This window comes from Salvelinus alpinus, chromosome 4, assembly GCF_045679555.1.
Source record: "Salvelinus alpinus chromosome 4, SLU_Salpinus.1, whole genome shotgun sequence".
Taxonomy (NCBI): domain Eukaryota; kingdom Metazoa; phylum Chordata; class Actinopteri; order Salmoniformes; family Salmonidae; genus Salvelinus; species Salvelinus alpinus.
Window position 1 is genome coordinate 38,288,635 of NC_092089.1, and position 22,400 is coordinate 38,311,034.

The 22,400-nt window shown below is 44.8% G+C and overlaps 1 pseudogene; it reads right to left on the minus strand.

Annotated features, from left to right (window-relative positions):
* LOC139573487 (glutamate receptor ionotropic, kainate 2-like) overlaps window positions 1-22,400 on the minus strand; it is a 218,739-nt pseudogene that overhangs the window by 83,674 nt on the left and 112,665 nt on the right.

Genomic DNA, 22,400 nt, shown 5'->3' on the forward strand with positions numbered 1-22,400 from the left:
AATGTATTCAACTGAAATGTGTCTTCCGCATTTAACCCAACCCCTTTGAATCAGAGAGGTGCGGAGGGCTGCCTTAATCGACATCCACATCATCGGCGCCTGGGGAACAGTGGGATACCTGCCTTGCTCAGAGGCAGAACGACATATGTTTACCTTGTCAGCTCGGGGATTCGATTCGGCAACCTTTCAGTTACTGGCCCAATGCTCCTACCCGCCAGGCATTGATAGTTCAGTGTTAGCCTGTGATACAGTGGCCATGCAGTGATAGTTCAGTGTTAGCCTGTGATGCGGTGGCCATGCAGTGATAGTTCAGTGTTAGCCTGTGATGCAGTGGCCATGCAGTGATAGTTCAGTGTTAGCCTGTGATGCAGTGGCCATGCAGTGATAGTGTAATGTTACCCTGTATGTCACTCTGGATCGACAGTGCAGTGGTGTATAAAGACCATCAGGCTAAAAAGACAGTGTCTTTTATGAGGGCTGGCTGGTGTCCACCCTAGTACTGGTCCACAGGCTTAGAGAGAGAGAGTACTAGAGGTGGCGAGATGTGAGATTATTTGTGCGGCGGTTCGAGACAAAGAGCTTTAAAATGTCAAAAACCTCATCCCTCCATTCCTCTTCCCCACCATCCACCCTCCAGCCACACCACCCCCCAGCCAGGAGCAGTGTGAGTGTTAGCAGGGTTCTGGTGAAATCTCACAGAGCAAACAGAACAGAACACGGTAGCTAGGCTTTACAGACCCTAAATATAGCCTGGGCCAATCTTGCTCTTTAACTGCCTAACTGACAGACAGGGAGGTTTGGATTATCCACCACCAGGTTCCAGAATCTGTCTAGCACACTGAGGAATAATTAGCCCAGATGAAGATCATGTAGACCCATTCTGTAGGGACATGATATGAAAACAGAGAGACAGGTTTAAGATTAAGATGGATGCTGCTCTCGGAGAACTATGAATGTACATAATATAAAAATGCAGTAAAAACAAAGCCTTTTTCTTTCATTTACATTGATTTCTTTGATCGCCCCCTTGTGCCCATCCAGCTTGTTTCGCTGTATGTCTCTCTTGTGTCTCTCTCTCCTATGTGTGTAGGCTATCTCTCTCTTTCCTTCTCTCTCTCCTGTGTGTGTAGGCGTTCTCTCACTCTTTCATTCTCTCTCTCCTATGTGTGTGTAGGCGTTCTCTCTCTCTTTCATTCTCTCTCTCCTATGTGTGTGTAGGCTATCTCTCACTCATTCATTCTCTCTCTCCATGTCCATCCCTCCCCTGCCTTTCCAGTGGGCCGGTGTGTAATGTATAATACTACGTACCTCTTTGATGAGGGCCATGAATCTGTTCCCAAAGCGCCAGGGTTTGTGTCTGTTGCACTGTAGGGAGCTGACAGTGATCTGCTGAGACTGCTGCACGGCCACGGCCACCACGTGCACGGCATCGTACATGAGCGCAGCGTCCGTCTGGAAAAAAACAGAGAGAATGTAGAATTTAAATGTTTATATATACTGAACAAAGATATAAACACAACATGCAACAATTTCAATGCTTTTACGGAGTTACAGTACACATAATGAAATCAGTCAATTGAAATATATAAATAAGGCCCTAATCTATGGATTTCACATGACTGGGCAAGAGTGCAGTCATGGGTGGGCCTGGGAGGGCATAGGCACACCCACTTGGGCTGGCGTGGTTACACGTGGTCTGCAGTTGTGAGGCCGGTTGGACGTACTGTCAAATTCTCTAAAACTATGTTGGAGGCGGCTTATTTTAGAGAAATTAACATTAAATTATGTGGCAACAGCCCGGGAGGACATTCCTGCAGTCAGCATGCCAATTGCACGCTCCCTCAAAACTTGAGACATCTGTGACAATGTGTTGTGTGACAAAACTTCACATTTTAAGAGTGGCCTTTTAATGTCCCCAGCACCTGTGCAATGATCATGCTGTTAAATCAGCTTCTTGATATGCCACACCTGTCAGGTGGATGGATTATATTGGAAAATGAGAAATGCTCGCTAACAGGGATGTAAATACATTTCTGGCCAACATTGGAGAGAAATTAGCTTTTTCAGCATATGGAAAATTTCTGGAATCTTTTATTTCAGCTCATGAAACATGGGACCAACACTTTACATGTTGGGTTTATATTTTTCTTTGTATAATTTCATCAGTCTGTTGTCCTCACTTGCTTCAATATGTCCACCATTGTTCCTGTACCCAAGAAAGCGAAAGCAACTGAACTAAATGACTATTGCCCCGTAACACTCACTTCTTGTCATCATGAAGTGCTTTGAGAGGCTAGTTAAGGATCATGTCACCTCTACCTTTCCCGACACCCTAGGCCCACTACAATTTTCAAACCGCCCCAACAGATCCACAGACGCAATCGTCATTGAACTGCCTACTGCCCCATCCCATCTGGACAAGAGGAATACCTATGTACAGTATGTTCATTGACTAAAATTCAGCCTTCAACACAATAGTGCACTCCAAGCTCATCACTAAGATCAGGGCCATGGGTCTGAAACCCGCCCTTTGCAACTGGATCCTGGACTTCCTGATGGGCTGACCCCAGGTGGTGAGGGTAGGCAACAACATCTCCACCACGCTGCTCCTGAACACGGGGGCCCCACAAGGGTGCATGCTCTGCCCCCTCCTGTACTCCCTGTTCTATCATGACTGCGTGGTCACTCACGTCTTCAACTCAATCATAAAGTTTGCTGATGAAACAACAGTGTTAGGCCTGATTACCAACAACGACGAGACAGTCTACAGGAAGGAGGTGAGGGCCCTGGCGGAGTTGTGCCAGGGAAAGAACAACATCAACAAAACGAAGGAGCTGATCGTGGACTTCAGGAGATAGCAGAGAGAGCACGCCCCCCTCCACATCGACGGGGCCGCAGTGGAGAGGGTGAAAATCTTCAAGTTCCTCTGCGTTCACATCACTGAAAACCTGAAATGGTCCATGCACACAGACAGTGTGGTGAAAAAGGCATTACAGTGCCTCTTCAACCTCAGGAGACTGAAGAAATTTTTCTTGGCCCATCTCTAAGACCCTCACAAACTTCTACAGGTGCACCATTGAGAGCATCCTGTCGGACTGTATCACCGCCTGGTATGGCAATTGCACCGTCCGCAAAAGCAGGGCTCTCCAGAGGGTGGTACGGTCAGTCCAAAGCATCACACTGCCTGCCTTCCAGGACATCTACAGCAACCGGTGTCACAGAAACGGCAAGAAAATTCTCAAGGGGCTCAGCCACCTGAGCCACGGCCTGTTCACCCCATTACCATCTAGAAGGCGGAAACAGTACAGGTGCATCAAAGCTGGGATCGAGAGACTAAAACACAGCTTCTATCTCCAGGCCATCAGACTGTTAAATAGTCACCACTAGGCTGCCTCCGCCCAGTACCCTGCACTGAACTTAGTCACTGTTGCTAGCTACCACCCGGTACTCTATCCCGCCCTATCTACAGTCGTGGCCAAAAGTTTTGAGAATGACACAAATATTAATTTCCACAACGTTTGCTGCTTCAGTGTCTTTAGATATTTTTGTCAGATGTTACTACGGAATACTGAAGTATAATACAAGCATTTCATACGTGTCAAAGGCTTTTATTGACATTTACATGAAGTTGATGCAAAGAGTCAATATTTGCAGTGTTGACACTTCTTTTTCAAGACCTCTGCAATCCGCCCTGGCATGCTATCAATTAACTTCTGGGCCACATCCTGACTGATGGCAGCCCATTCTTGCATAATCAATGCTTGGAGTTTGTCAGAATTTGTGGGTTTTTGTTTGTCCACCTGCCTCTTGAGGATTAACACAAGTTCTCAATGGGATTAAGGTCTGGGGAGTTTCCTGGCCATGGACCCAAAATAACAATGTTTTGTTCCCCGAGCCGCTTAGTTATCACTTTTGCCTTATGGCAAGGTGCTCCATCATGCTGGAAAGGGCATTGTTCGTCACCAAACTATTCCTGGATGGTTGGGAGCAATTGCTCTCGGAGGATGTGTTGGTACCATTCTTTATTCATGGCTGTGTTCTTAGGCAAAATTGTGAGTGAGCCCACTGCCTTGGCTGAGAAGCAACCCCACACATGAATGGTCTCAGGATGCTTTACTGTTGGCATAATACAGGACTGATGGTAGCGCTCACCTAATCTTCTCCAGACAAGCTTTTTTTCCGGATGCCCCAAACAATCGGAAAGGGGATTCATCAGAGAAAATGACTTTACCCCAGTCCTCAGCAGTACAATCCCTGTACCTTTTGCAGAATATCAGTCTGTCCCTGATGTTTTTCCTGGAGAGAAGTGGCTTCTTTGCTGCCCTTCTTGACACCAGGCCATCCTCCAAAAGTCTTCGCCTCACTGTGCGTGCAGATGCACTCACACCTGCATACTGCCATTCCTGAGCAAGCTCTGTACTGGTGGTGCCCTGATCCGGCAGCTGAATCAACTTTAGGAGACGGTCCTGGCGCTTGCTGGACTTTCTTGGGCCTTCTTCACAACAATTGAACTGCTCTCCTTGAAGTTCTTGATGGTCCGATAAATGGTTGATTTAGGTGTAATCTTACTGGCAGCAATATCCTTGCCTGTGAAGCCCTTTTTGTGCAAAGCAATGATGACGGCACGTGTTTCCTTGCAGGTAACCATCGTTGACAGAGGAAGAACAATGATTCCAAGCACCACCCTCCTTTTGAAGCTTCCAGCCTGTTATTTGAACTCAATCAGCATGACAGAGTGATCTCCAGCCTTGTCCTCGTCAACACTCACACCTGTGTTAACGAGAGAATCACTGACATTATGTCAGCTGGTCCTTTTGTGGCAGGGCTGAAATGCAGTGGAAATGTTTTTGGGGGATTCAGTTCATTTGCATGGCAAAGAGGGACTTTGCAATTAATTGCAATTCATCTGATCACTCTTCATAACATTCTGGAGTATATGCAAATTGAGGTAGCAGACTTTGTGAAAATTAATATTTGTGTCATTCTCAAAACTTTTGGCCATGACTGTAACGTAACTCTAATTCTTCCTCCTCCTCGGACGAGGAGAGGAGAGAGGGATCGGAAGACCAATTTGCAGCGAGGTATGATGACATGATATTTTTATTAACAAGACGAAACTAAACACACGAAGAACACTTGATAATTTTACAAAACAACAAAACGACGTAGACAGACCTGAACGAGAGAACTTACATAAAACATGAAGAACGCACGAACAGGAACAGACTACATATACTAACGACAACGAAACAGTCCCGTGTGGTGCGAACATACACTGACACGGAAGACAACCACCCACAAACAAACAGTGTGAAACAGCCAACCTATATATGGTTCTCAATCAGAGGAAAACGTCAAGCACCTGTCTCTGATTGAGAACCATATAAGGCTAATTTCAAGTGACCTAAACAAGAAACACAAAACATATAATGCCCACCCCAACTCACGCCCTGACCAACTAAACACATACAAAAAATAACATAAAACAGGTCAGGAACGTGACAATGACTGTACAGTACCAGTCAAAAGTATATTTTACTTTAATAATGTTTACATACCATTTTACCCACTTCATATGTATATACTGTATTCTAGTCAAGGCTCATCCTATATAACTACTGCTGTACACCCCTTTCCTATTCATATACTGTCCATACTGTCTATACATACCATTATATACATACAGTACCTTCAGAAAGTATTCAAACCCCTTGATTTATTCCACATTGTGTTGTGTTACAGTCTGAATTCAAAATGGATCAAATACATTTTTGCAAATGTATTACAAATGAAATACAGAAATATCTATTTTACATAAGCATTCACACCCCTGAGACGATACATGTTAAAATCACCTTTGGCGGTGATTACAGCTGTGAGTCTTTCTGAGTAAGTTTCGAAGACAGGGTTCCCCAACTGGCGCCCCAAATTTGGCCCGCAGGGGGTTTTATTTCCCCCCCAAGTTTTCTGAGCAAAAGAATAAATACAAGTAAAAATGTGCTTAATAACAAGTCACATAATAAGTTGATCGGATGCACTGTGTGCAATAATAGTTTTGAACATGAATTACTACCTCATCTCTGTACCCCACACATAAAATTATCTGTAAGATCCCTCAGTTGAGCAGTGAATTTCAAACATAGATTCAAACCACAAAGACCAGGGAGGTTTTACAATGCCCGACATTGAATATCCCTTTGAGCTTGGTGAAGTTCTTAATTTCACTTTGGATGGTGTATCAATACACCCAGTCACTACGAAGATACAGGCGTCCTTCCTAACGCAGTTGCCCGAGAGGAAGGAAATCGCTCAAGGATTTCACCATGAGGGCAATGGTAAAACAGTTACAGAGTTTAATGGCTGAGATATGATAAAACTGAGGATGGATCAGCAACATTGTAGTTACTCCACAATACTAACCTAAATGACAGAGTGAAAAGGAGGAAGCCTGTACAGAATAAAACATATTAGAAAACATGCATCCTGTTTGCAAAAAGGCACTAAAGTGAAGCTGCTAAAAATGTGCCAAATAAATTAACTTTATGTCCTGAATACAAAGTGTTATGTTTGGGGTAAATCCAACACAAAACACATCACATTTTTACTTCTGAACATATTTAGGCTTGCCATTTCAAAGGGGTTGATTACTTATTGACGCAAGACATTTCAGCTTTTAATTTATTATTGATTTTATTTTTGATCTAAAAACATAATTCCACTTTGACATTATGGGGTATTGTGTCTAGGCCAGTGACAGAAAATCTCAATTTAATCAATTTTAAATTCAGGCTTTAACACAACAAAATGTGGAGAAAGTCAAGGGGTATGAATACTTTCTGAACGCATTGTATATATATATATATTACATATTTTAGTTATCAGTAGAGTCAGAGCTTGAAAGGGCAGGGGGGGATCAAGTGCAAGTGCTGGTTCAGGTTTTTAGGGGGAAGCTGGTTCCACCATTGGGGTGCCAGGACAGAGAAGAGCTTGGACTCGGCTGAGTGGGAGCTGCCCTCCTGTAGGGGTGGAAGGGCCAGAGACCTGAGGTGGCAGAATGGAGTGCTCGGGTTGGGGTGTAGGGTTTGAGCATAGGCTGAAGGTAGGGAGGAGCAGTTCCTCTTGCTGTTCCATAGGTAAGTACCATGGTCTTGTAGGGGATGCGAGCTTCGACTGGAAGCCAGTGGAGTGTGCTGAGGAGCAGGGTGACATGGAAGAACTTGGGAAAGTTGAACAACAGGCGGGCTGCAGCGTTCTGGATAAGTTGCAGGGATTTGATGGCACAAGCGGGGAGCCTAGCCAACTGTGAGTTACAGTAGTCTAGACGGGAGAGGACAAGTGCCTGAATTAGGACCTGCGCCACTTCCTGTGTGAGGTAGGATCGTACTCAATAGATGTTGTAGAGCATGAACCTGCAGGAGCGAGTCACTGCTTTGATGTTTGCAGAAAATGACAGGGTGACATCCAGGGTCATGCCAAGGTTCTTTGCACTCTGGGAGGGCGACACTGTGGAGTCAACCGTGATGGAGAGGTCTTTGAGCGTGCAGGCCTTCCCCAGGAGAAAGAGCAGCTCCATCTTGTCAAGGTTGGTGCTTGAGGTAGTGGGTCGACACTCCAGTTTAAGATATCTGTCAGAAACAGAAGCGTTTTGTGGCACCTGCGCTAACATCTGAAAAATATGTGTACGTGACCAATACAATTTGATTTGATTTTCACATTCAATTGGATGCCTACGTCACAGCATCGGGCATGAACGCAATGTCTGTATGTGGAACAGAGAGACCATGTGTCATCCCCGCATCACAAATCATCACATATTACTAGATCACACCACATGTATCAGTCTACAGATGTAGGATGTTAATATGAGTTTGCTACAGCAGGAAAATAATCCTGCAGCAACACAAATGTGAACTATTATGTGGATTATAAGTAATGGAGATTTTTGTAGGGGTTGATACATTTTTCTAAAAGGGAATATCAAGTCTAACATTTCAAAGTGGCAATTACAAAATACATAAGCCTTTTTGAACCTCAAATATACTACAAGTTTTACATGTTCTGCATTGCAGGAAAGTTCTCTTGCAGCAGGGTGATCAAATAAAGATCCCACATCTGTTCATGAGAGCAACATCTGTCTGTGAAAAAAAACAGAGAGAATGTGTCCTCATCATGTCATCACATCACCGTCAATAGGCTACGTCACACCAACTCAGTGGGATGTCAACCATCAGAAATATGACACCAGCTTCCGTCTCCAACAAGAGAGACAATGTGTCATCATCCCCGCCAACCACATCACAGATCATTCATATCATCACATTATCACATGATCACATCACAGTCAATGGAATGTCTGTGTCATATAGATACAGTATCAGATACCATTTCATTGGGATGTCAACCATTCAAACTGTTGCATCCTCGTTGCCTACCTAACTTAGTTGGACTGTGAGACTTCCATCAAGAAAATACACAACGTTATTATAGGAAACAAAAAGAGAGGAAAGAAAGGAACAGGGAAGAGGGCAAGAAAAGCAAAGAAAGGGCAATTTTCTAATATGCCAAAAAACCATGGTGACATGACATCTACAGCATACAGCACATTAGACAAACAATCATAAAAAGGTAGGATAAACCCAGACATCTCTAATCTCTGAAAACATACTGGGTGTGTACCAAATGGCACTCTATTTCCTACATAGTGCCCTATGGGCCCTGGTCAAAAGCACTGTACTATATGGGGAATAAGGTGGCGTTTGGGACTCTCTCAGAATCTGCAGCTTACTCCTTCACTCTCTGTAATAATAAACGGCTGACAGTAAACAGAAGTGCGTAAGGAGACTGATATGAGAGCAATTTATCAGAGAGAAATGCCAGTCATCCACGCTCCAAGTTCCATACCCCTAATTCCACAGTCCCTCAAAAAAATCTAATTAGTGTTTGTCTCGCTTGATTGGAAAGCAATCAAAATAGCTCCTTAAGTTTGTTGTATGGACATCATGCCTGAGGGTTGCCGTTGGAAACCGCTATTCTGCTGAATAAATCAGGACCTAAACCTGTCATTTCCCCACCCTTGTCCTGATTGTTTGCCGGAAGCGGTTGTGACGGCAGTTTGGATGATAATATGGTGTTGCGGGTGGTTACTGTCAGTCGTGTAATGGTGTGGGAGTTTAGGAATAAAATGTGTGATATTAATAATGTCTATTTTAGAAGGTGTTAATAAAAGGGAAGTGAAGCTGCTGCAGGGTGGGTGACACTCTGGAGGACGGGGGGTGGTGGAGTGGTGTGGTCGCCAGCTGCAGAGTGACAGTCTGTCTTTCCCTGAGGGGTGGAGGGGGTGAAGAATAGGAAAGGGGCCATTCTCTGCTGTCCACACTGCCTCAGTAACTTCCCAGAGAGAAGTGTCTTTATAATCACTCTGGTTTAGTGTGGCCCCTGTCAATCACAGTGCAGAGAAGGTGGGCCACGGAGTGGGCTGGCTGGGAGGGGGAAGTGGGAAGGGTGGTTTAAGTCTGAGATGCCATTATTACTACTGCTGCCACTGTGATTTTTCACTGTGGTGAAAGTGTGTTGGATGCCATGTTAGCGGGTGGTTCGTGGGATGAGAAACACACAATTCAAATGGACATTCACAGGGAACACTGCTGCCGCAATTAACACCCCTACAGCCAGTTCCTAATGGACAACTAGCACCAATGTGAATCTACTATAACTAGTGCAGAAAAGAAAGAAAAACTACATGTAAATAAGAATAAAGTATTACCAAGAAGAAAAAAAATTCTGCTAGTTACACAAGGTTGAATGGATGTAAAAAGTGAAAGTGAAGAAAGACAGGAAGGGTGGGTGGGTGGGGGGGAGTGGCAAGGGGAACTGTGTGAATTTTGGCAGCGAATGCTTGAGTGCTTTTCTCTCTTTTCCCCAGTGCTGTGTGAGCCTCTGAAGAACCAAGCAGGCAGCAAGCCTTGCAAATGATTTAGCAACAGCGCCACTTCACTCTATAAACATCTCATTAAAATCAATTATGTCACTCCTGAATGAAATTAAAGCTAAACGCTTTAAAAGCTGGCTTTTCCCTTGTGTCAGCCAATATGAACATTACACCTGACGCTGTCTATTCTTCCGCCTCAATCTTGCCTCCTTCTCTTCCCTCTCCCCTGCTCTCTCTTCCCTCTCCCCTGCTCTCTCTTCCCTCTCCCCTGCTCTCTCTTCCCTCTCCCCTTCTCTCTCTTCCCTCTCCCCTGCTCTTTCTTCCCTCTCCCCTGCTTTCTCTTCCCTCTCCCCTGCTCTCTCTTCCCTCTCCCCTGCTCTTTCTTCCCTCTCCCCTGCTCTCTCTTCCCTCTCCCCTGCTCTCTCTTCCCTCTCCCCTGCTCTCTCTTCCCTCTCCCCTGCTCTCTCTTCCCTCTCCCCTGCTCTTTCTTCCCTCTCCCCTGCTCTCTCTTCCCTTTCCCCTGCTCTCTCTTCCCTCTCCTCTGCTCTCTCTTCCCTCTCCCCTGCTCTCGCTCTCTCTCTCTCTCTCTCTCTCTCTCTCTGTCTTATCTCTCTCTGAGAGATAAGACCGAGAAAGTATTCAGACTTGACTTCTTATTATTTTATTAGAAAGTATTGACTTCTTCCACATTTTGTTAAGTTACAGCCTTGTTCTAAAATTGATTAAATAAAAAGAAATCCTCAGCAATCTACACACAATACCCCATAACGACAATCGAAAAACAGGTTTTTAGATTTTTTTTCAAATGTATGAAACCACAAAACCGAAAAACCTTATTTACCTAAGAATTCAGACCCTTCGCTTTGGGACTCGAAATGTAGTTGTTTCCATTGATGATCCTTGATTGGATTCCACCTGTGGTAAATTCAGTTGATTGGATATGATTTGGAAAGGCACACACCTGTCTATATAAGGTCCCACAGTTGACAGTGCATGTCAGAGCAAAAACCAAGCCATGATGTCAAATGAATTGTCCGTAGAGGTCTGAGACAGGATTGTGTCGAGGTACAGATCTAGGGAAGGGTACCAAAAAATGTCTGCAGCATTGAAGGTCTCCAAGAACACAGTGGCCTCCATCATTCTTAAAAGGAAGAAGGTTGGAACCACCAAGACTCGTCCAAGAGCTGGTCGCCCGGCCAAACTGAGCAATCGGGGGAGAAGGGCCTTGGTCAGGGAGGTGACCAAGAACCTGATGGTCATTCTGACAGAGCTCTAGAGTTCCTCTGTGGAGATGGGAGAATCTTCCAGAAGGACAACCATCTCTGCAACACTACACCAATTAGGCCTTTATGGTAGAGTGGCTAGACGGAAGCCACTCCTCAGTAAAAGGCACATGACAGCCCACTTTGGCAAAAGGCACCTAAAGACTCTCAGACCATGGGAAACAAGATTTTCTGGTGTGATGAAACCAAGATTGAACTCTTTGGTCTGAATGCCAAGCGTCATATTTGGAGGAAACCTGGCACCATCCCTACGGTGAAGCATGATGGTGGCAGCATCATGCTGTGGGGATGTTTTTCAGCAGCAGGGACTGGGAGACTAGTCAGGATCAAGGGAAAGATGAACGGAGCAAAGTATAGAGAAATCCTTGACAAAAACCTGCTCCAGAGTGCTCAGGACCTCAGACTGGGGCGAAGCTTCACCTCCCAACAGGACAACGACCCTAAGCACACAGCCAAGACAACGCAGGAGTGGCTTCAGGACAAGTCTCTGAATGTCCTTGAGTGGCCCAGCCAGAGTCCGGACTTGAACCCGATTGAACATCTCTGGAGAGACCTGAAAATAGCTGTGCTGCAAAGCTCCTCATCCAACCTGACAGAGCTTGAGAGGATCTGCAGAGAAGAATGGGAAAAACACCCCAAATACAGGTGTGCCAAACTTGAAGCGTCATACCCAAGAAGACTCAATGCTGTAATTGCTGCCAAAGGTGCTTCAACAAAGTACTGAGGTAAGGGTCTGAATACGTATGCAAATATGATATATAGAGTATATATATTTATTTTTAAAAATAATTTAGCAGCAATTTCTAAAAAACAGTTTTTGCTTTGTCATTATGGGGTATTGTGTGTAGATTGATGAGGGAAAAAATGCTATTTAATCCATTTTAAAATAAAGCTGTAACGTAACAAAATGTTTTTTAAAAAGTCAAGGGGTTTGAATACTTTCCGAAGGCACTGTATGTCACTTTATGATAATACAGTGCATCACTACACCAAACAAAGACCCTGCCCTCGCCATTGACAGACCATTGGCTTCAGATTAAAAAACTAAAATGCAGGAAACTAAGTTAAATGAAAATTAAACTATTCATTCATTACTTAACATGCTAATTATTTGATTTAGTTTTTAAATCACACATAATAATGACTCTGATCTGACTATTCCCAAAAATCACAAGGCCTACTATTAAAGAAAATAAAGATAACAAGACTAAAGAAAAAATGTGGATGTGTCATTTATTCCCTCAATGAAGTTAAACTAGGATGTGTCATTTATCCCCTCAATGAAGTTAAACTAGGATGTGTCATTTAGCCCCTCAATGAAGTTAAACTAGGATGTGTCATTTAGCCCCTCAATGAAGTTAAACTAGGATGTGTCATTTAGCCCCTCAATTAAGTTAATTAGTGTTGGAGGATGAGCCAGATTAAGGCAGCAGTGGGCTGGATGATGATGATGGTGATGCGTGTTGGCAGGGTTATCTTTTATTTGGAGGCTAGGCTAGTCGTCTGGGTGCTGGTGTTGTTTTGTCTGCGCTGTAATGCCATGTCATGCGCAGGGCCCCTGGGGGGCCTCTGGCTCTCCAGCCTCTCTGATTAAAATCTGTCTCTCACCAGCCAGAGCTGAGGCCCCGGGTCTGTGTCTCCTCACCCTCTCTCCCCTCTCACTCACATCTAAATCACCCTGACATTCCCCCTTCCCTCCCGCCTCTGTCTCCTGTCTCTCTCTGCTCTCTCTCTAGTCTCTCTCTTCTCTTCTCTGCTTCTCATTCTCTCTCTCTCTCAATCTCAACCCCCCGCTTGCTCTCCCCATAGACATGATATCTTTTAGTGGGCAAACAAACATCAAGCCCCTCTGCTCTGCCCGTGTTGTACTGCCATGTTGTTGTAGGCCTTACTGCGGAGAACTAGAGGGATGTCTAATTGTGGAGGCATTCGTGACGGTGCATATTCCTGTGAAATTGAGAGTTAGATAAACTGAATCCTGGTGTTGATATGAGATTAGTGTGTCTGTGTTTTAGATATCCTGACTACACCCTGCTCATCCAGGTAACATACTCAGTAGGAGCAGAGTGAGCCCCCTCCAATCCATCCATCCCTCTCTCCTCTCCTCTTTCTCTACACTTCTAGTCTCTCCATCAGCTCCAATTCTCCACAGCTCGCAGGAGCAAGCCCAATAACACACACACAGCCAGCCTCTTGCTGATAAGTAAGTAAACTTTAATAAAGGCTCTTTATTGAGCTAAATGAATCATAAAATTGGCCTGTCTCTGGGTGTTATTGTGGGCTGGCATGTGAGTAAGGAGTTTGTTACGGGTATGTGGCAGCCTAGGGGGAGTGAAGGTGACAGAGAGAACACGGAGGGACTTACTCAATGACTTACTACAGCTTTCAATCAACCCTGGCTGTTGTCGGCATGGCCAGCTGCAGTGCACTATGGGACTGTGGAAGTTCTCAGGAGGAGAAATAGGGGAGGGGCCAAACTACAGGTCATTTAAATGTCTCCATGGCACCATGGAAGGTTTCTCTCTCAGTATGAACTATAAACCCCTGGATGTATGTTAGATGTTTCTATTTTATTGGACAACCTGAGTACTGTTTTGCGGCTGTTCAACACTATCAAACAGTATAGTAAACATTAAACAGTGTTTAAACAACTCAGAGACTGGTAAGTGGTTACAGCAGAGACAGAGTGAGAGTGAGAGTGAGAGTGAGAGTGAGAGTGAGAGTGAGAGTGAGAGTGAGTGTGTATGTGTGTGTGTGTGTGTGTGCGTGTGTGTGCCAGTGTAGAGCAGAGAGAGGACTCCGTTGAGGCTGTTGCTTATTTCTGTGACTGCCTCAGGCCATATTCCAGATGGTTTAATGTTCTTTGCTTTTAACCAAAATGAACATTTTACTTCTAAATATTTCCTATGGCGCTGACTGTTCTCCTCCAATCTGCCTCTGATGACCTCTTACAAATTGTAAATGTAGAAAACTCTCTGTTCAAGTAAAGGTAATTTTATGTTTGAAGATAAAAACGGTAAATAAAAGGCCATGGAAGGAAGTAACAACAGAACAGAGTAAGAGACCAACTGCACCTTCTCCCATTTACCATTAGAATCTTAGGCTCAATAGGAGAGGAAATTGACTGTTAAACCTAGCATTATTATGGCTGTTGTTTTCCATTGTAATGACAATTTGCTCTCCCTCCCTCCCTCGCTCTCTCTCCCTCTCACTCTCTTTCTCTCCACCCCATCACCGTCTGAAACATATGTCTGAAATTATGCCAGGAAATTAGTCTTGAAGATGACTGGCTGGTGGTTGCCAACAACTGTGTTCATGTGTGTGTGCACACACAAATCACAAATCTCCAAGTCAGCGACCCAAATGTGTAGAGATGACTGGGTGATGAGAACAGGTCCTCTGGTCCACTCCAGCCCACCATCATGGCTGTCTATTGATCCTGGTTAGGCATCTCTTGAACACGCTCATGTACCTCAATGAACCATGCTACAAGTTCAACAAGCTTCCTTTCACACACACACTGACCAAATGTCAGGATTCTCACCCTACACACGGAATGTTAATAACCCTTAAAGCATGCGCTGTTTTCCTACTAATAAACTCAGCAAAAAAAGAAATGTCCCTTTTTCATGACCCTGTCTTTCAAAGATAATTCGTAAAAATCCAAATAACTTCACATATCTTCATTGTAAAGGGTTTAAACACTGTTTCACATGCTTGTTCAATGAACCATCGAAAGCCAAGTTAACAAACAGATTACCGACCATTTCGAATCCCACCGTACCATCTCCGCTATGCAATCTGGTTTCAGAGCTGGTCATGGGTGCACCTCAGCCACGCTCAAGGTCCTAAACGATATCATAACCGCCATCGATAAGAGACATTACTGTGCAACCGTATTCATCGACCTGGCCAAGGCTTTCGACTCTGACAATCACCACATTCTTATTGGCAGACTAAATAGCCTTGGTTTCTCAAATGACTGCCTCGCCTGGTTCACCAACTACTTATCTGATAGAGTTTAGTGTGTCAAATCGGAGGGCCTGTTGTCTGGACCTCTGGCAGTCTCTGTGGGGGTGCCACAGGGTTCAATTCTCGGGCCGACTCTCTTCTCTGTATACATCAATGATGTCGCTCTTGCTGCTGGCGATTATCTGATCCACCTCTACGCAGACGACACCATTCTGTATACTTCTGGCCCTTCTTTGGACACTGTGTTAACTAACCTCCAAACGAGCTTCAATGCCATACAACTCTCCTTCCGTGGCCTCCAACTGCTCTTAAATGCAAGTACAACTAAATGCATGCTCTTCAACCGATCGCTGCCCGCACCTGCCCGCCCGTCCAGCATCACTACTCTGGATGGTTCTGACTTAGAATATGTGGACAACTACAATTACCTAGGTGTCTGGTTAGACTGTAAACTCTCCTGTCAGACTCACATTAAGCATCTCCAATCCAAAATTAAAACTAGAATCGGCTTCCTATTTCGCAACAAAGCATCCTTCACTCATGCTGCCAAACATACCCTCGTAAAACTGACCATCCTACCGATCCTCGACTTCGGCGATGTCATTTACAAAATAGCCTCCAACACTCTACTCAACCAATTGGATGCAGTCTATCACAGTACCATCCGTTTTGTCGCCAAAGCCCCATATACTACCCACCATTGCGACATGTACGCTCTCGTTGGCTGGCCCTCGCTTCATACTCGTCGCCAAACCCACTGGCTCCAGGTCATTACAAGTCTCTGCTAGGTAAAGCCCCGCCTTATCTCAGCTCACTGGTCACCATAGCAGCACCCACCCGTAGCACGCGCTCCAGCAGGTATATCTCACTAGTCACCCCCTAAGCCAATTCCTCATTTGGCCGCCTTTCCTTCCAGTTTTCTAAGGCCAATGACTGGAACGAACTGCAAAAATCCCTGAAGCTGGAGACTCATATCTCCCTCACTAGCTTTAAGCACCAGCTGTCAGAGCAGCTCACAGATCACTGCACCTATACATAGCTAATCTATAAATAGCCCATCCAACTACCTCATCCCCACACTGTATTTATTTATTTATCTTGCTCCTTTGCACCCCAGTATCTCTACTTGCACATCAATCACTCCAGTGTTTAATTGGTATATTGTAAATACTTTGCCACCATGGCCTATTTATTGCCTTACCTCCCTTATCTTACCTCATTTGCACACACTGTATATAGACTTTTTCTACTATATTATTGACTGTATGTTTGTTTAGTTCATGTGTAACTCTGTGTTGTTGTATGTGTCGAACTGCTTTGCTTTATTCTTGGCCAGGTCGCAGTTGTAAATGAGAACTTGTTCTCAACTAGCCTACCTGGTCAAATAAAGGTGAAAAATATATATATTTTTTACAATTAATGAACATGCACCTGTGGAACGGTGGTTAAGACACTAACAGCTTACAGACGGTAGGCAGTTAAGGTCACAGTTATGAAAACTTAGGACACTAAAGAGGACTTTCTACTGACTCTGAAAAACACCAAATGAAAGATGCCCAGGGTCCCTGCTCATCTGAATATGCCTTAGGCATGCTGCAAGGAGGCATGAGGACTGCAGATGTGGCCAGGGCAATAAATTGCAATGTCTGTACTGTGAGACGCCTAAGACAGCGCTACAGGGAGACAGGACGGACAGCTGATCGTCCTCGCAGTGGAATACCACGTGTAACAACACCTAAACAGGATCGGTACATCCGAACATCACACCCGCGGGACAGGTACATGATGGCAACAACAACTGCCCGAGTTACACCAGGAACGCACAATCCCTCCATCAGTGCTCAGACTGTCCGCACTAGGCTAAGAGAGGCTGGACTGAGGGCTTGTAGGCCTATTGTAAGGCAGGTCCTCACCAGACATCACCGGCAACAACGTCACCTATGGGTACAAACTCACCGTTGCTAGACCAGACAGGACTGGCAAAAAGTGCTCTTCACTGACGAGTCACGGTGCTTCTCTCACCGTGACCTCACCGTGGTCGGATTCGCGTTTATCGTCGAAGGGATGAGAGTTACACCGAGGCCTGTACTCTGGAGTGGGATCGATTTGGAGGTGGAGGGTCCGTCATGGTCTGGGGCGGTGTGTTACAGCATCATCGGACTGAGCTTGTTGTCATTGCAGGCAATCTCAATGCTGTGCGTTACAGGGAAGACATCCTCCTCCCTCATGTGGTACCCTTCCTGCAGGCTCATCCTGACATGACCCTCCAGCATGACAATGCCACCAGCTATACTGCTAATTCTGTGCATGATTTCCTGCAAGACAGTAATGTCAGTGTTCTTCCATGGCCAACGAAGAGCCCGGATCTTAATCCCATTGAGCACGTCTGGGATCGGAGGGTTAGGGCTAGGGCCATTCCCCCCCAGAAATGTCCGGGAACTTGCAGGTGCCTTGGTGGAAGAGGGGGGTAACATCTCACAGCCAGAACTGGCAAATCTGGTGCAGTTCACTTAATGCAGCTGGTAGCCACACCAGATACTGACTGTTGACTGTTACTTTAGATTTTTTACCCCCCCCCCCTTTGTTCAGGGATACATTATTCCATTTCTGTTAGTCACATGTCTGTGGAACTTGTTCAGTTTGTCTTAGTTGTTGAATCTTATGTTCACACAAATATTTACACATGTTAAGTTTGCTGAAACTTAAGTTTCTGTTTCTTTTTTTGCTGAGTTTACATAGATATCCACATGTTGTTCTCACCTCAAATTCTCAGATGATGGCCATCTCACAGAATGATGACTTACCAAAACAATTACACATCACACAAAATGCCATTATTTAAATCATTAAAGGATTTGGGCAAATATTTACATAATGTACGTGTATCAAGGGATTCTGAATATACCAAAGACTAGTATTCAACAGTTTACCAAAGATCACAAGGAACTATAGCAAACATAAACCATCAAAATACACAATTGCTATGTAGATGTCCTGTAGTCCCTGTTCACCCACGACTGTGTGGCCAAACACGACTCCAACACCATCATTAAGTTTGCTGACGACACAACAGTGGTAGGCCTGATCACCGACAACGATGAGACCGCCTATAGGGAGGAGGTCAGAGAACTGGCAGTGTGGTGCCAGGACTACAACCTCTCCCTCAATGTGAGCAACACAAAGGTGCTGATCGTGGACTACAGGAAAAGGTGGGCCGAACAGGCCCCCATTAACATCGACGGGGTTGTAGTGGAGCGGGTCGAGAGTTTCAAGTTCCTTGGTGTCCACATCACCAACGAACTATCATGGTCCAAACACACCAAGACAGTCGTGAAGAGGGCACAACAAAACCTTATCCTCCTCGGGAGACTGAAAAAATTTGGTATGGGTACTCAGATCCTCAAAAAGTTCTACAACTGCACCATCGAGAGCATCCTGACCGGTTGCATCACCGCCTGGTATGGCAACTGCTCGGCATCTGACCGTAAGGCACTGCATAGGGTAGTGCGTACGGCTCAGTACATCACTGGGGCAAAGCTTCCTGCCATCCAGGACCTATATAATAGGACCTGTCAGAGGAAAGCCCATAAAATTGTCAGAAACTCCAGTCACCCATAGACTATTTTCTCTGCTACCGCACTGCAAGCGGTACCGGAGCGCCAAGTCTAGGATCAAAAGGCTCCTTAACAGCTTCTACCCCCAAGCCATAAGACTGCTGAACAATTAATCAAATGGCCACCGGAATATTTACATTGACACCCCCCCCCTACACACACAAATTACCTCAACTAACCTGTGTCCCTGCACATTGACTCACTACCGGTACCCCCTGTATATAGCCTCATCATTGATATTTATTGTGTTACTTTTTATAATTTTTTACTTTAGTTTATTTGGTAAATATTTTCTTAAACCTTCTTGAACTGCACTGTTGATTGAGGGTGTGTAAGTATCATTCCACTGTTGTATTCGGCGCATGTGACAAATATATATAAAACTATATTTGAGTAGGGAATGGCAGGATCATATGTACACCATACTACCAGTACACCATACTACTGTACAGCACTACAGCTAGTAGCAATAGTCATTCAGTGGAGAAATACAGCATCATATTATGCACCATACTATCTATACCATTAGCTCCACAACACAGCACTACAGCCTGCAGCCTCATTACTAGAGTGTTACAGCCATGCGCTGTACAGCTTTAGACATTAACAGTGAAGTGATGATTTCTTCAGCTCTACTATCTTCTCATGGAGCCCATAGTTACCTTGGAGAGATGGATCTCTTCCTATTTAAATTCATTAGCAAAGCCGTAATAGATTTCCCTTAATTATTCTTCTATTCAATGGAGTCTTCCTTCCATTCTCCTCCACCAGATTAGGCCTCTTTTCAACAGAGTGTGATATGATATTATTTTTAATCCATTTCTCTATAATACACCACTGTGTGTTTCTCCCTCTCTCTCTCTGCCTTCCCTTCCTTCCTTCCTCAGGCTTTTTTTGTTGCTAGTCTGAAACAAGGTCCTGATTAAATGGAGACAATGACGCAAGTTTCAATTCACAAATTAGAAAAGCTAATCCTCTGCTCCAGATTTCCTCAGGGTGGGAAGATTGAAGACTGCCGAGGGAACCTCTTTGGAAGTATTCACGATAGAAATATCTGTCTGCAGGAATCGGAGGCATGTTTCTTAGTGATCTGTGTCAGATAGACTGACAGTATGGGCACACACTGGACTCTATCCACACACTCACTGACACCCCAACACACACCCACACACACACACACACACACACACACACACACACACACACACACACACACACACACACACACACACACACACACACACACACACACACACACACACACACACACACTTTCACAATCCTGTTGCCTAGTTCTCTTTACCCCCACTATACGTACACTATATGTACATTATTCCTTATTCACTGTGTATTTATTGTCACTATTTCTATTTTTTATTTACATTTTTGCATTGTTGGGAAAGGGCCCGTAAGTAAGTATTTCACTTTTACTCCACACCTATTGTTTATGAAGCAGGTGACAAATAAAATGTGATTTGATTTGATTTGAATTGATCTGTAGGCTGGCATGTGTGTCCCGATAGATGCAAGGATTTTTGTGCTACTATAGTAAGTTTAAACAGTGATTGTGTTTCTACAGTAACTTTAAATAATGTACACAATAAGCCTTGCATTCTCGTATTCCATGGGCAGTGTGTGTGCGTGTGTGTGTGTATGTGTGCGTGTGTGCGCATCTAGATGATACAGTATGTGTGAACTCATCTCTCCAAACTCTCTCATGGAGTAAGTCAATTCAAGACGAGACCCTTTTTCCCTCTGCAATAGTTATAGGGTTGATTTACTGCTGGAGCGTAGCTCTTTGTGGCTTTCAGGAAGGCCTTTCTCTCAATATCAAAACAGTGCTCATTCAGAGCAACTGATCTGCTCTTCTTCCTCCATATGTAATCACAGAAGTCTTTCATTAGTGATACAATCAAATCAAATCAAATCTAATTTTATTGGTCACATACACATGGTTAACAGATGTTATTGCGAGTGTAGCGAAATGCTTGTGCTTCTAGTTCCGACAATGCAGTAATATCTAACAAGCAATCAAAAAATTCCACAACAACTACCTAATACACAATCTAAGGGATGGAATAAGAATATGTACATATAAGTATGTGGATGAGCGATGACCGAGCGGCATAGGCAAGATGCAATAGATGGTATAAAAATACAGTATATACATATGAGATGAGTAATGCAAGATATGTAAACATTATTATTAAAGTGGCATTAATAAAGTGACAAGTGGTCCATTTGTTAGAGTGGCCAATGATTTCAAGTCTGTATGTAGGCAGCAGCCTCTCTGTGTTAGTGACGGCTGTTTAACAGTCTGGTGGCCTTGAAATAGAAGCTGTTTTTCAGTCTCTCGGTCCCAGCTTTGATGCACCTGTACTGACCTCGCCTTCTGGATGGTAGCGGGTTGAACAGGCAGTGGCTCGGGTGGATGTTGTCCTTGATGGTCTTTTTGGCCTCCCTGTGACACTGGGTGGTGTAGGTTTCCTGGAGGGCAGGTAGTTTGCCTCCTGTGATGCTTTGTGCAGACCGCACAACCCTCTGGAGAGCCCTGCGGTTGTGGGTGGTGCAGTTGCCATACCAGGTGGTGATACAGCCTGACAGGTTGCTCTCAATTGTGCATATGTAAAAGTTTGTGAGGGTTTTAGGTGGCAAGCCAAATTTATTCAGCCTCCTGAATAACATACTGTGTGGGTAGACCATTTCAGTTTGTCCATGATGTGTACATCGAGGAGCTGAATACTTTCCACCTTCTCCACTGCTGTCCAGTCGATGTGGATAGGGGGGTGCTCGCTCTGCTGTTTCCTGAAGTCCACGATCATCTCCTTTGTTTTGTTGATGTTGAGTGAGAGGTTGTTTTCCTGACACCACACTCAGAGTGCCCTCACCTCTTCCCTATAGATTGTATCGTCATTGTTGGTGATCAAGCCTACTACTGTTGTGTCATCTGCAAACTTGATGATTGAGTTGGAGGCGTGCATGGCCACGCAGTCATGGGTGAATAGGGAGTACAGGGGGGCTGAGCACGGGGGCTGAGGGGGGGCTGAGCACGCACCCTTGTGAGGCCCTAGTGTTGAGGATCAGCGAAGTGGAGATGTTGTTTCCTACCTTCACCTAGTGGCGGCCCATCAGGAAGTCCAGGACCCAATTGCACAGGGCGGGGTTGAGACCCAGTTTCTCAAGCTTAATGATGAGCTTGAAGGGTGCTATGGTGTTGAATGCTGAGCTGTAGTCAATGAACAGCATTCTTACATAGGTATTCCTCTTGTCCAGATGGGATAGGGCAGTGTGCAGTGTGATGGCAATTGCATTGTCTGTGGACCTTTTGGGGAGGTATGCAAAATTAAGTGGGTATAAGGTGGCAGGTAAGGTGGAGGTGATATGATCCTTGACTAGCCTCTCAAAGCACTTCCTGATGACAGAAGTGATTTCTACGGGGCAATAGTCATTTAGTTAAGTTACCTTTTCCTTCTTGGTTACAGGAACAATGGTGGCCATCTTGAAGCATGTGAGGACAGCAGACTGGGATAGGGAGAGATTGAATATGCCCGTAAACACACCAGCCAGCTGGTCTGTGCATGCTCTGAGGACGCGGCTAGGGAT